At 43.5% G+C, this 17,169-nt stretch overlaps 1 long non-coding RNA gene across 1 annotated transcript in view; it reads right to left on the bottom strand.

Moving 5' to 3' along the window:
• Positions 1–900: 900 nt before the first annotated feature.
• LOC129495868 (uncharacterized) overlaps positions 901–17,169 on the bottom strand; it is a 28,543-nt gene continuing 12,274 nt past the window's right edge. The window contains exon 3 of the long non-coding RNA XR_008661634.1: positions 901–1,543. This is a non-coding gene — a long non-coding RNA (uncharacterized LOC129495868). The remainder of the gene's footprint in view (positions 1,544–17,169) is intronic.

Genomic DNA, 17,169 nt, shown 5'->3' with positions numbered 1-17,169 from the left:
TCTGCCCCCCACGCCCGCCTCTCCCGCCTCCCAAGGAGACACCTGGGGGATCTGCTCTGTTAGGGTTGGGAGCCCTCACTTGGCCTCCTGGCCTGTCCCCAGCGAGCTCTGCTCTCCCTTCCAGAGTCAGTTTAAATGCCACCCCTCTGGGAGGCTGAGGTGGGCTTAATGGCCCTGCAAGGAGCCTCCTTCAGAACTGCCTGAAACTGTGAATATGTTCTTTACGTGGCGAGGGGGAAACTGAGGTTGAAGTGGATTTAAGTCTGCTGATGAAGTGACCTGAGAATACGGGGATGACCCAAGCTTCTCCAAGTGGGACTCTGTGGCATCCCCGGGGTCCTTATAAATGGGAATCAGGGAGGCAGGAGAGGAGGCCGAGCAGGATGAGCAGGATCCAGCCACTGCTGGCTTTGGAGATGGAGGAGGGACCACGAGCCAAGGGGCACATGTGGCCTCCAGAAGCTGGAAACAGCAAGGGAACAGATTCTCCCTTGGAGCCTCCAGAAGGAACTGGGCCCTGCCAACCCCTTGCTTTTTGCCCGGTGAGACCCACCTCAGACCCCTGGCCTCTAGACTATAAGGTACTACGGCCTCCAAGTCAGTGGTGATTCGTTGTCTTGGCGAGAGGAACCCAGGACCAAAGCCTTCTCCCCCAGGACAGGGAGAAGGCAATCCTTCTGTGGGTTCCAGATCGTTTAGAGATCTCCTGATGCTGTTATTTCGACAGGACATACAGTCATGGCTGAAAGAGCAAGCTGATAAACTCATAGCTTCTTTTTTAAAATTTTATTTATTTTTTTCATGAGAGACACAGAGAGAGAGGCAGAGACACAGGCAGAGGGAGAAGCAGGCTCCATGCTGGGAACCTGATGTGGGACTCGATCCCAGGGCCCGGGCATCACAACCTGAGTCGAAAGCAGACGCTCAACCACTGAGCCACCCAGACGTCCCAACTCATAGCTTTTAAAATGTGTCCAGATAGAGTAAGACCAGTCCCAGCCTTCACCCTGCCCCTGGCCTCGCTCTGTCCTCCACCCCCACCCACATATCTCAGGGCCATGCTAAAGAGTAACTTCCCCGGGCCAACTTCCTCCCTGAAGACAGATGCTCTGCAGACAGACAGGGCCGAGGCTGCCCCCAAACCCTGCACACGGCAGCCCATGAGGACCCAAGATGGGGTGGGGGGTCCTGGAGGGGGCGGCTTGTATCACCTGGTGATGAAACAGCTGTGTGTGGCTGTTTCTGGTGTCACCATCTGGAACCGTGTGTCTTGCCATCTCTCCGGATGCGAGGTGGGCGGCTGATTGATCACTGAGTGCTCAGAGCTGGAGCGGACACACAGCAGGGGCTCGGTGAATGCATGGATCAGTCAATCAACTAATCAATCCGTCAACCGATACAAATTTAGCAAAACCAAAAAAGATGGTTTCAGAAGACCATCGGTGTCTCTGGCATCACATTCTCCTTATGGAGGACTGCTTCCAAGCTGGCCTCTCTCTCTGGGTCAGGCTCTCTGAAATGCATTGCCATTTCATACCTGCCCCTGGTGTGGGAAACAGAAGGGAAAATTATTAAATTTCCTTATGACCTACAGACCTCTGACAAGCCCCTGAAACAGGCAATGACATTCCTCTAGGGACTCACCTGCCTCCATGTCAGTACTTTGTTGAGCTCAAAAGGCAATCTTGGCCCCACCTCTCCCCAGGATCTTAAAGGATCCTGTAAGTCTGCTTTAATATATAAACATTCCTTTAGGAACTTCCTTTATCTCTAAAGCCCCTAAAATGCACGTTGGCGATCATCCCCCCAGCACACGGCCCACCGATGTACAGCTGAAGGGTCTCATGCCTCAGGCTTTATTAGACGGTAATAAACCTTTGCCCAACAACAGCTAGCCCCCTGCAGGTCCTGGAAACCCCACTTCCAAAATTCCTGAGAGACTCACACTCTCCTGACCCCTCCCAACTGAGAGTATATAATGGGCCCCCCCTCGTGACTCCAGTGCAGCTATTCCTGCCCACGGGTCCTGTCCCTGTGCTTTAATAAAACCACCTTTTTGCACCAAAGACATCTCAAGAATTCTTTCTTGGCTGTGGCCTTGAACCCTAACATCTTTCCTACATCACCCCGTGTCCTGGCTCCTGGGCCAGACTTCCCTACCCCCTGACCCAGGCATCCCGACAGATGTGCCCTCACCTGCCCCCTGCACCCTGGGCTGACCCCCAGCATGCCTGCTTTGGGACTGCCCCCTACTCCTGGTCCTCCCCATCCCCAGCATCCAGCTCCAGAGAAGGTCCCGAGCAGGGTTCTCGGAGGCAGGGAGGACACTAGACAGGGCCAACGCTCTGCCGAATGGGCTCTGGCAATTTCAGTGCTATGATATTTGCATTTCTGTCCTCATTTCCTCTTTGCTTTCCTCTGTTGCTTTTTAAAATTTATATTCAAGTTGGGTACCATACAGCGCATGATTAGTCTCAGAGGTAGAGGTCGGTGACTCATCAGTTGCATACAACACCCAGGGCTCAGCACATCACGTGCCTTCCTTAATGTCCATCACCCAGTCACCCCGGCCCCCCACCCACCTCCCCTCCAGTAACTTCAGTTTGTTTCCTATGATTGAGTCTCTCATGGTTTGTCTCCTCTGATTTAATCTTATTTTTCCTTCCCCTTCCCCTATGATCCTCTGTTTTGTTTCTTAAATTTCACATATAATTGAGATCATGATAATTGTCTTTCTCTGATTGATTGATTTTGCTCAGCATCATAGCCTCTAGTTCCATCCATGTCATTGCAAATAGCAAGATTTCATTCTTTTTAGTGGCTGAGTAATATTCCATTGTGTGGATATATCTATATCTATATTTATTATTTATTTTATTTATTTATTTATTTATCACATCTTCTTTATCCATTCATCTGTCGGTGGACATCTGGGCTCTTCCCACAGTTTGGCCATTGTGGGTATTGTTGCTGTACATACTGAGGTGCAGGTACTCCCTCGGATCCCTACATTTGTGTCTTTGGGGTAAACACCTAGGAGTATAATTGCTAGGTCAAGAAATGTGCAGAAGACATTCGCCCCCATTTGCTTTTTTGCAGAATTAACGAAAAGAGTCTATGCACTGTGCTCCCTTCTCTCCGGGCCAAGTGCGGCTTGACGAGATTCTGTTAAGGTGTCTCTGCCCCCAGAGCCAGGCTAGAGCTCCGAGTGGATGCTGTATCCCCAGGAGTCGATGGTGAGAATGGGAAGCGGGATTCAGGGGCCCGTGGTGCTGCTCCTTGGAGCGGCCCCCAATTCACTGGGTCTCCCTACGGGGGATCGGTGGCCCACCCTGAGCAGAGGGCCATGGGGGTGTCAGCGGTTGCAAGGGTGACCAGCCTGCACTCTCTCACACAGCAGGACGGGCCACTTCGTGTCTGGGGTGGGGAGACAGCTGCACACACTTGGAACTGAGCGTAATGAGCTCCCTGAAAACCCCATTGCACGACACTCATGTCTGATCAATACTGGTAAAAAAAAAAAGGAGCCTGGCTTGTTCCTGGCCCCTTCCCAGGCCGCCGGGGCTGTCACAACGTCCCAGGCGCAGCTCTGGAGCTGACAGCCTCCCCGTAGCAGGGAGGAGTGCCAGGGATCACCCGACTCGGATTGCAAGCTCAGCCTCATTCATTCGCGCAGGAGCCGCGGCCTCCTTGCCTCTCCCCTCCCTGCGGCTGGAGTCCCACTTGGATCATCCACGTCGAGACCCGAGCGGCAGCCCCAAGACGGGACAGTGATGTCACTTCACTCCCCCTTGCCCCAGCCTCCAGCCCCTGATGTGAACAGGTCCTCCAAGGTCTCTCCAGGGAGGTCTGAGGGACCGACCGAGGAGGTGAAGGGCGGGACACAGCAATTCTTCCCAAGCAGCCAGGGAACTTTCTGGCACTGGTGATTCTCATAGGACAGCAAGACTCTGAGTAACGGGTGTGGACGGGCCATGAGGGCCAGTCATCAGAACAGGCTGTCTGCCCGTCAGGGAGAGGTGAAAGTGTCCCCTAAGGGCCGTACGAATGACTGGCAGCTTTATCCAGAAGCTTCTACTGGGAGCAGCACAGAGCGGGTCTGACGGGGAAGGTGGGGAGAGGACCAGGACCAACGACAGGGAAAACAAAACCCAAACCCATACTAAGTCTTGTTTTTTATTTACCCGCGCGATTCCTGAGCTGAAAATTGCACAACCATATACGGTGTAACGGGTTCCCCGGCAGAAATATTGGTCGTAAACAGGCTCGCACTTTGCTCTCTCGATTGCAACGAAGTTCACCAGCGTGTCACACAGAGAAAAGGTAGCCTGGGCCACCGCAGTTAAATTTTTACCAAGCCACTTTTGGTAAACAGGGGACTTAGCCGAGTTTTATTTTTCTTTCCAGACCAGCAGCCTCAATATGTTTGTAGTATAACAAATAAAAACGTTTTCTTGGAACCTCCAGGAAATTAATGGCTCATTTTTCCTGGCAGGCTGATGTGAGGGTACTCAATTACCTTACACTGATTAAAGACAAGCATTACTGCCTCTGGGCAAAGAGGAAAAGAAGAGAAAAAATGAAGCCTATTAGCAAGAGGGGCCAGTGATGTAAGTGATGCAGACAAGTTGGATCTGCTTTCCCACTGCCTGTTGTTTCCAGATGCCACAAAATGGGATGGGATGGAGCTGAGGCCACATCTTGCCATGAGGCCGTCTTCGGAGGGTTCTTGCGGGCAGATAAAAAGCCATCATTATTTACTAAGGACCCGCAATGCAGTCCACGCTTTCATCCTTTATCCCATTTTCAAAATGCCCCGTAAGGAAGGTGCTATGGAGATGGTTCTCGCAGCCCCAGGAGCAGATTGGGAGAGCGGAGAGGGGGGAGGAGAATTGCACTCAGGCCTGGCCTGGGTATGATCCACAGCTGGGAAAACTTGGAGCTGGGTGCAGCTCAGAGGCACCCAGGCGACGGATGACTTAGTGGGTCCCCAGAAGTCTGGAGATAGAGGTAGATTCATGGTGGGATCACGTCCAGGGGGATCATTAGCCCCTTATCTCCTACCCACACCCCTGGCAAATACAGGCGCACAGGCATGTGCACACACACAAGCACCCACGACTGTGCACACAGCGGGAGAGACCACAGGTAGCCCCCCGGCTCCACCCAAGGGAAGAGGAGTCCCCAGCCCACCTCTAAGGCCCGCTAGGCCTCTCAGCAGCCTTGCCACATGCCATCAGTCTCACAGGGCCCCGGTGCAAGGAAAGGTCACCCCGCATCCTTCCTGAGGTCCCTTCGCCTTCCCATACTATGATTCTATTAACGCCGAGAGTGGGTTTTAAGTGCTAAATGGAGTACATGAAGGCTGAATATTTCTCGAGATTTAAAATGTCTCTCTGCTAATTGAAACTAATTCTCCAAACTGCACATTAAAAGCCCCAGGCTGGTTTTTCTATTTGATGGACCCTGACAAAGCGGCGCGCGGAGGCTCTGCGGCCCCATTCGTGCTCCTGTTCCGTGGGCCCCGCTCCCCGGGCGCGCAGGCCCGTCCCCTCGCCTCCTCCTGCCCCCGCTCCAGCTTGGCAGACTAATGGCCATCATCATTATGACGAGCGTTTAACAGTGACGGGCGCTGCTCTCAACAGAATGCATTTCTTCCTCGGGAGACGGGACATTTAAATCCTGCTGCCTGGCTAAGTGGGAGAGAGAAGAGCAGGGCCCCAGAGCCGGGCGTGCAGGAGGCTCCTGGCAGCTGGAGGTGGCTGCAGGGGCACCAGGTCAGCGAGGGGGGAAAGGCAGAGAAGCACAAAAGTTTTGGGGTCCTGGGCTCGCCCTTCTAAAAGCAGCCCCTCCCTCCCTGGCTGGTTTTGAGTTTCCAGTCTTTTTAAGTAGATGAGCAGCAAAAGTCCACGAAATGGTATTTGCTGGCTCTTTATGCGGGCACTTATTATGTTGAAATACACCTAACATAAAATTTACCACCTTGGCCATTTTAATATTTATTTATTTATTTATTTATTTATTTATTTATTTATTTATTTATGAGAGAGAGAGAGAGAGAGAGAGAGAGGCAGAGACACAGGCAGAGGGAGGAGCAGGCTCCTGCAGGGAGCCCGACGCGGGACTCGATCCCAGGTCTCCAGGATCATGCCCTGGACCGAAGGTGGTGCTAAACCGCTGAGCCACCCGCGCTGCCCACCTTGGCCATTTTTAAAGGGCATTTTTTTCAGCGGCATTTAAGTGCATCCGCCCTGTTGTGCTACCATCACCACCATCCATCTCCAGAACTTTCTCATCTTCCCAAGTAGCAGCTCTCTCCCAGTTAAACACTAACTCTGATCTTCTCTCCATGGGCCCAGGGAATGTGACGCACCGCTACCTTCCGAATCTTTTTGAGTCCATTCCATTAAACACATGCTGGTCAGGACTCAGTAGCGATCTACATTTGGAAAACTATACAGCCCTGATTCCAGTTGGGAAAACCAAGGCAGGCACAGAAAGGGAAACAGCCTGTGCCAACTGACAGAGAGCCAGGAGCCAACAGGGATGCAAGTCAAGCCATCAGATGCCAGTCCCTGCTGTCATTTGACTTTCACTGCACTTTATATACGGCCAAGATGGATCTGTCTCTTCCTTTCTTTTATAGGAAATTGAGGGGATGCACAAGGATTAAGAGAATGGCCAACAAACACTTGTGTGGCCACCACCCAGAATTGACGAATGGTAATATTTTGTCACAACAGCTTGACATTTTTATAAATGGAACAGAATATTAGATAATGCTGCCTTCTTGTCCTTACTCCCGGGCCATCGTCTCCCAGTAGGTAACCTGAATTTCACCCTTCTGAATCGGGTGTGTTTTTCCAGTGTGCTGTTTTCATGTTTACACGGGCAGAATGAGATATCCATGAATAATTTGCAGTGTGTGTTTACACATTTTCTTGAATGATATTGCAAAGGAAGCTTGCTTTTTCCCTCAACATTATGTTTTTGAGATGGAACTTTGTTGATATGAGTGTGTGTGTGTGTGTGTGTGTGTGTGCATACTTAGGTTGTTTCCAATTTATTTTCCTATTACAAACAATGCTGCAATTATGCACAAGCTTCTCTAGGTAATAGATTTAGAATGGGAATTGCTGAGTCTTTGCAAACATGCATTTCCAATTCCAATTTTGCTTTGGATATTGACAAATTGCTTTCCAAAGTGGTTGAATTAATCTACGCTCCTACCAGCAGAGTATGAGAATTCCTTTTATGCCTTGTATTCACTAACTCTTAATATTGTCAGCCTTTTAAAGTTTTTGTCAACCTGATTAGTATGAAATGTTCTCTTGTTTGTTTTAAATCATACTCCTCTGATGTTTAGGAAGGCTAAGTATATATGCCCTAATAATTTTTATTTTCTCCTGTAAATTGTTTATTCTATCAACGAAACACAATAGAGGACCCAGAAAAAGACCCACGTAAATTATGTCAAATGATCTCTGACAGAGAAGCAAAGGCAATACAATGAACCAAAAACAGTTTTTTCAGGAAATGGAGCTGGGACAGCTGGACGTCCACAAGCAAAACAATCAATCTGGATGCAGAACTTACACGCTTTGCAAAAATTAACTCACAATGGGTCATAGACCTAAATGTAAACACAAAACTATAAAACTCCTAGACAATAGCACAGGAGAAGACCTAGGTGGCTTTGGTTACAAAGATAATTTTTAGATACAACACCAAAAGTACAATCCTTGAAAGAAATCATTGATGAGCTGGACTTCATTAAAATTAAAAACTTCTGCTCTGCTAAAAAACAATGTCAAGAGAATGAGAAAACAAGCCACAGACTTGGAGAAAATATTTGCAAAACATGTATCTGATAAAGGGCTTATATCCAAAATAAAAAAGAGCTCTTAAAACTGAACAAAAAGAAAACAAACAGTGTCATTAAAAGATGGGCTGAACGCCTTGACGGACTCCTCACCAGGGAAGATGTACGAGTGTGAAATAAACATGTGAAAAGATGCTCCACGTCAAATGCCATCAGGGAAACGAGATACCACTACACACTTATTAGACGGCCAAAATCCAGAACACTGACAATACCAAATGCTGGTTGAGGATATGGAGCAACAAGAACTTTCATTCACTGCTGATGAAAACCCAAATGGCACAGTCATTTTGGAAATTAGTTGGACGCTTCTTACAAAACTAAATATGATTTTAGTATGTGATCCAGCAATCATGGCTTCCTGGTACTTACCCAAAGGAGAAAAAAATTTTATATCTGCACAAAAACCATGCACAGAGAACTTTACAGCACCTTTATTCATAATTCCAAAACTCTGGAGCAACCAAGATGGCCTGCAGTAGGTGAATGGCTGAATAAACTGGGTACAACCAGACAATGAAATATTCTGTGCTATTATTCTGTGCTATAATATACAGGATGGCAACAAATAGCAATATTACATAATTAAATTTAAACATCAATGATCAAAAAAAATAAACATCAATGATCTAAATGCACTGATTCCAAGCAAAGATTGTCAGATTGGATAAAAAAAGTAAGAATCGAGACTTCCAATTTCAGTTCTGACATGTAAGTGCTTACAAGTAATCACTCCTATCCTTATTTAAAAAAAAAAAAGAAAAAAAGGAAGAAGAAGAAAAAGAAAAAAAGAGAGAAAATATAAAAAATGGGCTAATGACCCACAAAAAGACGCCAAGGAAACTTCAGCGCATATTACCAAGTGAAAGAAACCAATCTGGGAAGGCTGCATCCTGTATGATTCCAACTCTATGATATTCTGGAAAAGGCAAAAGTATGAAGACAATAAAATATCAGTGGTTCTGGGTCTTGGGGCAGGAGGGATGAATAGGAGGAACACAGGATTTTTGGACAGTGAAAATACTCTTTATGATGCCATAATAATGGATTTATGTCATTAAACATCCGTCTCAACCCATCAACAATACAACATCAAGAGTGAACCCCACGGTATACTATGGACTTGGATGATCATGATGCATCAGTGCAGGTTCATCAATTGTAACAAATATTCTACTCTGGTGGGGGATGTTGATAATGGGAAATGCTATCCATGTGCAAGAGCAGAGGTTATATGAAAAATCTCTGTACCTTCCTCTTAATTTTGCTGTGGACCTAAAACATCTCTAAAAAACAAAGTTTAAAAAAAATCACTGATTGCTTATAGCAAAATTGGTAATACTTTGTAGAGTCTCTAACGTGTAGAAATAATACGTAGGACAATAGTAACACAAAATACATGAGGGAGAAATAGAAACATACAGTTTATATTTTTTACTGAATACATGAATCGATACATCCTTTTAAGATAGACTATAATAAATTAATTGTGCATATCATAAACTCTAGGTGAACCTTAAAAGAAGTAAAGAGGTACAACTAATAAGCCTATAAGTGAGATAAAAAGAGAGGCTAAAATTATTCAACCCAGAAGAATGCAGAAAAATGGAAAAAGGAACAAAGAATATACAGGATGGCAACAAATAGCAATATTACATAATTAAATTTAAAACATAAATGGTCTAAATGCACTGATTCAAAGCAAAGATTGTCAGACTGGATAAAAAAATTAAGAATTGAGTCTTCCTATTTCAGCTCTGACATGTAAGTGCTTGCAAGTAATCACTCCTATCCTTACTTAAAAAAAAAAAAGGAAGAAGAAGAAAAAGAAAAAAAAGAAAAAAGAACAAAGTGAAAATCAATGTCTTTTGTTGGATCCATCATCCATCAGAGAATTGAGGTCACAGGGCAAACTACCACCTGAAAATGGGGGAGACAAGAGACACAGTCACAGCTGAGATCCGTTTTCCTGAGGAGCAGAAGCCACTGCAGCCATAAACCGGGAGGCATACTTAAGTGGTAATTGTGACAAATTGCCGGAGATTGAGTGTGGACAAGCATAAGAATGGGAAATGGCAGGGGGAGGCACAATTGAGTGGATTTTATCTCCAGTCCCACCATGTTCTCACCTTGAAGAACCAAGAAAAATCCCCTCCTGTTCTCAGCCTGGGAGAGGGGAAAATGAACCCTTTGAAATACTCTCAGGGCATCTCTATAACAAAGGGCTACTCAGCAGGAGAAATGACCTTATCAGAACTGTGTCTGGGTTAGGATGCAGGGCAATAGCCCCCTCTAGCCTTCCCGTCTCACTGAAGTCCAGGAGAAGGGGAAAAAAGCCAAGAAACATATGTGAGGGTCACAGGCCAGGGACACAGGTCCACTAAAATTTAATCACGAGATTACAGAATGCTCTCCCTCTCCCTTCTCCACACCTCACCACCACAGCAACAGGTATCATGCCAGTGGATGACAGCCTACAGGGCTGCAAGGCACAAACCCTACTTAGGAAGCAGTCCTTGGAGAAAACCAAAGACTACATGAAAAATAAAAAGAAGGACGCTAGAAGAATTTGAAGCCTTTGGAACTTACATCTACAACAAACACAGCTCAACTCCTGGCCAGATTAACATAAACCCTCACACTAAAAGCCTATTCACCTCAGTTATTATTACCAGATACATCATGTTGGGTTTTCGACAAAATAATTATAAGGCATTCTAAAAAGAAAGAAAAAATAAGACCAAACTATATGCTGTCTGCAAGAAACCTAGTTTAAGTACAAAGTCACTAAGGATGGAAAAAGAGATATTATGCAAACACTAATAATAAGAAAACTGGGTGTCCATGTCAATAGGAGACGTAGTAGACTTCAGAGCAAGGGATAGCCCTAGAGGAAAGAGGGACATTTTTTTAAAGATTTATTTATTCAAGAGAGACACACAGAGAGAGGCAGAGGGAGAAGCAGGCTCTTTGCAGAGACCCCGATGCGGGACTTGGTCCCAGGACCCCGGGATCATGACCTGAGCTGAAGGCAGACCCTCAACCACTGAGCCACCCAGGCACCTCAGGAGGGACATCCTATAATGATAAAATGCCCATTTCATCAATATGACACGACAAAACAAAAGTATGTACACTTCTAATAACAGAGTGTCAAAATAAGTGAGCAAAAACACTAAGGAGACTGGAAAGAGAAGTGAAAATGCACAATTATTTTATATTTCCATATTTCTCTCTCAGTAATTGGGAGGAAAGTACACAGAAACTCACTAAGCAGCAAGGATAAGAATCACACTGCACTACTCAACAGAAATAATACAAGCACGAAGAGAGTGAAACACTTAAGGTGTAAAAAGAAATCCACCAGTCGAGAATTCTGTGTCCAGTGAAGTTGTCCTTCAAAAGTGAAGTAGAAACACCTTCTCAGACAAAAATTGAGAGAATTTGTTGCTATAAGACCTATCCTGAAAGAAATGTTCAAAAAGTTCTTCAGAGAAGGAAAAGGATGTAGATCAGGAACTTGACTCTACAAAAAAAAAAAAAAAGCATAAAGAAAGGAATAAAACAAGGTAAAATAAAAGTATTTTTGTTATTCTTAATTGAACTAACAACAGTTTGTTCAAAATAATAGCAACAATGTATTTGGTGATTATACTTATGAAAAAGTGAAGTTAATGGCAGAAATATTAGAAGGGAAAAGATTTGCGATTGAGAATACTCTGCTAACAAAATACTTGCTCTCCTCCATACACAGTATTGTGTTATTTGGAAAATGGACTTTGGCTAGTTGCAAATGCATTTTGTAAACTCTGGGATAGTCACTAAAAGAGTAAAAGAGGAAGAAAGAAATATAATTAATATGCAAAGAGGGAAGAAAATGGAATCATGAAATGCTCAGTTAAAACTACAGAATTCAAGAAAAAGACTGGAAGACAAAAAGAAACACAGAGCAAGGACGATGAGTAGGAAACAGGAACAAACATGATAGCTATTAGTCCGGTTGCTATGGTCTGCATGTTTGTGTCCCCCTAAAATCCATATATTGAATTCCTTCCTAAGCCTCAGAGATGATGGTATTAGGAGATGGGTCTTTGAGAAGTGCTCAGATCATGAGGATGGAGCCCTATGAGTGGGATTAGTGCTCTTATGAAACAGACTCCAGAGGGATCTGTAGCCCCTTTCATTGTGCATGGGCATGGTGATAAGGGGCTGGCTGTGAACCAGGAAGACAACCCTCAACAGAACCCAAACAGGCTGACACCAGATTTCAGACTTCCAGCCTCCAGAAATGAGAGCAATACATTTCCGTTGTTTATAAATCACCCAGGCTGTGGTATTTTGTTACAGCAGTCCATACAGACTAAAACCTATATCGATAATCATTTTAAACCTGGATGGTCTGAATGCAATATAATTAAAAAGACCGCGAGGGGTACAATGGACAAACCCAAGTTCCACTATAAGCTGTCTACAAGGAACACACTTTAAATATAAAGACTCAGACAGATTAAAAGTGAAGGGATAGAGGAAGTTGCACAATGCTAACACTTCAAAGGAAAGCTGAAGGAACTATATTGGTTTCAGACATAGAGGACTTCAGAGCAAGGAAATGATCAGAGATTTTTAAGAAGGGGCATCGGATAATGATACCAAGGTCAATTCTCCAAGAATATGTAGCAATCCTTGATGTGTATGCACTTAGAAAATGGAGTGTCAAAACATATAAAGCCAAATCTGCTAAAACTACAAGAAGAAATAGATTAGTTCACTATTAAGTTGGAGACTTTAACACCATTCTACCAGTAATGGACAGATGGAACAGACAGAAAGTCAGCAAGGACATAGTTGAACTGAAGTAGTGCCATCAGTCAACTGGATCTAACTGATATCTACAGAATACGTCATCCCACATTCTTTTCATGAGATACTCACCAGTCTACAAATAGACGAAACTCCATTTCATAAAACATTCCTCAGCAAATTTAAATGAATAGAAATAATACCATACGCTCTCAGACCACAGTGGGATTAAACAAGAAACCAATAACAGAAAGACACTGGAAACCACCCCCCTCCAAATACCTGGAGATTAAACAATATACTTCTGAATAACACATGAGGCGAAGAAGCCTCAAGAGATGTCAGTAAATATTTTGAACTAAATGAAAATGAAAATACAGCTTATCAGAATTTGTGGGGTGCAGCAAAAGCAGTGACTAGAGGGAATGTTTTAGCATAGAATGTATATATTAGAAAAGAAAATCTAAAATCACTAATTTCAGTTTTCACCTTAGAAACTAGAAAAAGAATAAGTCAAATCCACAGTAAGCAGTAGAAAAGAAATAAGATTAAAACTAGGGCAGAAATCAGTAAAATTGAAAACAGGAAATCAGTAGAGAAAATCAACAAAACCAAAATTTGCTTCTTTGAAAAGATCAATAAAATTCATTAAACTCTAGCTAACCTAATTAAGAAAAAGAAAGAAGATACAAATGACTAACATCAGAAATGAAATAGAGGTAGGCCATCACTATTGATTCCATGAACATTAAAGGGATAATGAATATTACGAAAAACCCTATTCTCACAAATTTGGTAACCTAGATCAAACAGACGATTCCTTGAATATACATTTTACCAAAACTCATACAAGAAGCAATAGATAAACTCAGTAGGCTTGTATCTAGAAAAGAAAAGTCATCAGTAAATAATAACCTTCAAAACAGGAAATGTCAGGTCCAGATGAGTTCACTGATGAATTCTACCAAACAATTAAGGAAGAAATTATACCAGTTCTCTACTATGTCTTCCAGAAAGGAAAACCAGAAGGAATACTTCCTAACTTCTCAGTTCTATGAGATCAGTATTACCCTGATACAAAAACCAGAGAAAGATATGATTACCAAAAAAGAAAACTACAGAGCAATACAAATCATGAACATAGATAGGAAAATCCTCAATAAAATGGCAGCGAATCAAATCCAACAATGTATAAAAAGACTTATACAGCGTGACCAGCTGGGATTTATTCCAGAATGCAATACTGGTTCAGTATTTGAAAATCAATTAATGTAATTCCATCACATCAACAGGCTAAAGAAGACAAATCTTATGATTATATCAGTAGATGCAGAAAAACCATTGGGAAAAAATCCAACACTCATTCATGATAAAAATTCTCAGTGAGCTAGGAATAGAAGGGAACTTCTTTATGTTAGCTCTTCATTTTTTAACAAGCACCAAAAATGAAGAGCTAACATACTTACTGGTGAAAAACTAGAAGTTTTCCTGCTAAGATGAAGCACAAGTCAAGGATATCTTCCTCTCATCACTCCCTTACAACGCTGTACTAGGAGTCTTAGCTAATATAATAAGACAAGAAAAGGAAATAAAAGGGTCATAAAATAGGAAGGAAGAAATAAAACTTTATTTGAAGACGACATGATTGTGTATGTAACAAGTCTGAAGGAATCAACAAAAGCCTTTTGGAACTAACAAGCAACTATAGCAAGTTTAATTAATATGCAAAAAATATTGCTTTATTGTATGCCAGTAATGAACAATTGGAATTTGATGTTAAAAACCCAATACTATTTACATTAGCACCAAAAAAAAAAAGAGGAATACTTAGGTATAAATCCAACAAAATATTTTGAAGATCTATATGAGGAAAGCAGCAAAACTCTAATGAAAGAAGTAAAAGATCTAAATAAATGGAGGACTACTGCATGTTCACGGATAGAAAGACAATATTGTTAAATTGTCGATTCTTTACAACTTGATCTTTAGATGAGACACAATTCCAGGCAAGTTATTTTGTGAATATTAACAATTTAATTCTAAAGAAAACATGTAGAAGCAAAAGACTCTTCCACTAGCCAACTCAATATTTAAGGAGAACAAAGTCAGGGTACTTCAATACCTATCATAAAGCTGTACTACTCAGCATAGTACGGCGTGGTGAAAGAACAGACAAATAGGATAATGGAACAGAATATAGAGCCCAGAAATAGACCCCACAAATGCAGTTAACTGATTTTTTTAGATTTTATTTATTTATTCATGAGAGACACAGAGAGGCAGAGACATAGGCAGAGGGAGAAGCAGGCTCCCTGTGGGGAGCCCGATGCAGGACTTAATCCCAGGACCCCAGGATCATGGCCTGAGTCAAAGGCAGGCACTCAACCACTGAACTACCCATGTGTCCCTGCAGTTAACTGATTTTGGACAAAGGAGCAAAGATAATTCAATGGAGAAAAATGGTCTTTTCAGCAAATGGTGCTGGAACAACTGGGCATCCTCACACAAACAAATAAACCTACATACAGACTTACATCCTTCACAAAAAATAACTCAAGATGGGGGCACCTGGGTGGCTGAGTGGTTCAGTGTCTACCTTTGGCTCAGAGCATAATCCCGGGGTCCTGGGATTGAGTTCCACATTGGGTTCCCTGCAGGGATCCTGTTTCTCCCTCTGCCTATGTCTCTGCCTCCCTGTGTCTTTCATGAATAAATAAATAAAATCTTAAAAAAAAACTTAATATGGATCACAGACCTAAATGTAAACCACAAAAGTATAAGATTTCCAGAAGATAACACAGGAGATAATACAAACGTCCTTGGGTAAGGTGACGACCTTTTGGATACAATACTAAAAGCACAAGCCATGAAAGAAAAATACCCATAAGTTGGACTTAACTAAAATGAAAAAACTCCTGGTCTATGAGAGACACCACGAAGAGATAAAAAGATGAGCTACAGACTGGGAGAAAATATTTTCAAAATGGTTATCTAGTAAAGAACTTGCATCCAAAATATACAGAGAACTTTTAAAATCAACCATAAAAAACCAAACAACTCAATTAAAAATGGGCAAGAGATCTGAACAGACACCTGCCCAAAGAAGATATACAAAGAGGAATGGATAAACTGTAGTATATCCAGAGAATGGAATATTATTCCTCAATTTAAAAAAATGAGTAAGAGAGTAAACTCCTGAGTCCTCATCACAAAAAAGAATTGTTTTGCTTTATTCTTTTCTTTTTATTGTATATCTCTACGAGAAGATGGATGTTAGCTGAACATACTGTGGTAGTCATTTCTCAATGTAAGTAAATTGAACCATCATGCTGTATGCCTTGAACTCACTGAGTGATGCATGCCAATTATTTCTCAATAAAACTAGAGGAAAAAAAAAAAGAAATGAGCTATCAAGCCATAAAAAGACGCGGCGGAACCGTAAATGAGTATTGCTAAGTGAGTGAAGCCAATCTGGAAAGGCTACATACTGTATGATTCCAACTATATGACATTCTGGAAAAGGCAAAAATATGGAGAGAGTAAAAGGATCAGCTGTTGCCGGGGTTGGTGGGGGGAGAGGAGGGATGAGTAGGTGAAGCACAGCATTTCCAGGACATTGAAAACTATTCTGTATGACACCGTGACAGTGGCCATGTGCCATTATGCACTTCTCAAGACTCATAGAATGTACAACACCAAGAGTGAACCCTCATGTTAACTAAGGACTTTGCTTCATCACAATGTACTAAGACTGGCTCGTCGGTTGTAAGTGATGCACCACGCTGATGCAAGATGGGAATCATAGGGAAACTGTGTGCCAGATAGAGGGAGTATATGGGAACTCTACTTTCCAATTAATTTATCTGTAAATTCAAAACTGCTCTAAAAATATCCAGTCTATTAATTAAAGTAAAAAATCTTAAAGGTTCATCCCCAGCCCAGGGCCTGGCATAGCCTCAGCCCAGCCTGATTCGAGCTATCTGACATCCATGGTGGCCACACAGACAGAGGGTCCTCACTGTATGTGACCATCCCTGAAGGATGGCCCCCACCTGCCCCTGCCCTGGGGGTGTCCAGGGAGTGGTGACAGGTATCAGGCTAGAGGTGATTGCCCCAACCCGGTTCTCCCTGGGCTCTGCCTCCTGGAACACCTCCCTCTTGACACCTCTTCCCCTCTAGGCTGGCTTCTTTCTTCCAGAAAACATGTTTCCATGTCTCTGTGGTTCTTCCTTAGTAGTTCCTGTGGTCAGATCTTCCTGCTTGCCTGTCCCAGGCCTGCAGAAAGGACTCAGAGCTGCTGGTCTGTAGCTGGGGAGGGTGAGAAATCTCTCACCATGTCCTCAACCACCTGTACACCTGCTCCCCTCATCCCCGTCTCCCCCTGTCCAGGTAGCTGAAGCATGGGCGGTGGTCTCACATCAGCACCAGGGTATCTTTATCTTTAATCACGTCCACGTGCAAGTGTGCACATCCTTGTGTGAAGGTGT

This window comes from Nyctereutes procyonoides, unplaced genomic scaffold (assembly GCF_905146905.1).
Source record: "Nyctereutes procyonoides isolate TBG_1078 unplaced genomic scaffold, NYPRO_anot_genome, whole genome shotgun sequence".
NCBI lineage: Eukaryota > Metazoa > Chordata > Mammalia > Carnivora > Canidae > Nyctereutes > Nyctereutes procyonoides.
The sequence above is the reverse complement of the archived record's forward strand: the minus strand, read 5'-3'. Positions and strand labels throughout refer to the sequence as shown.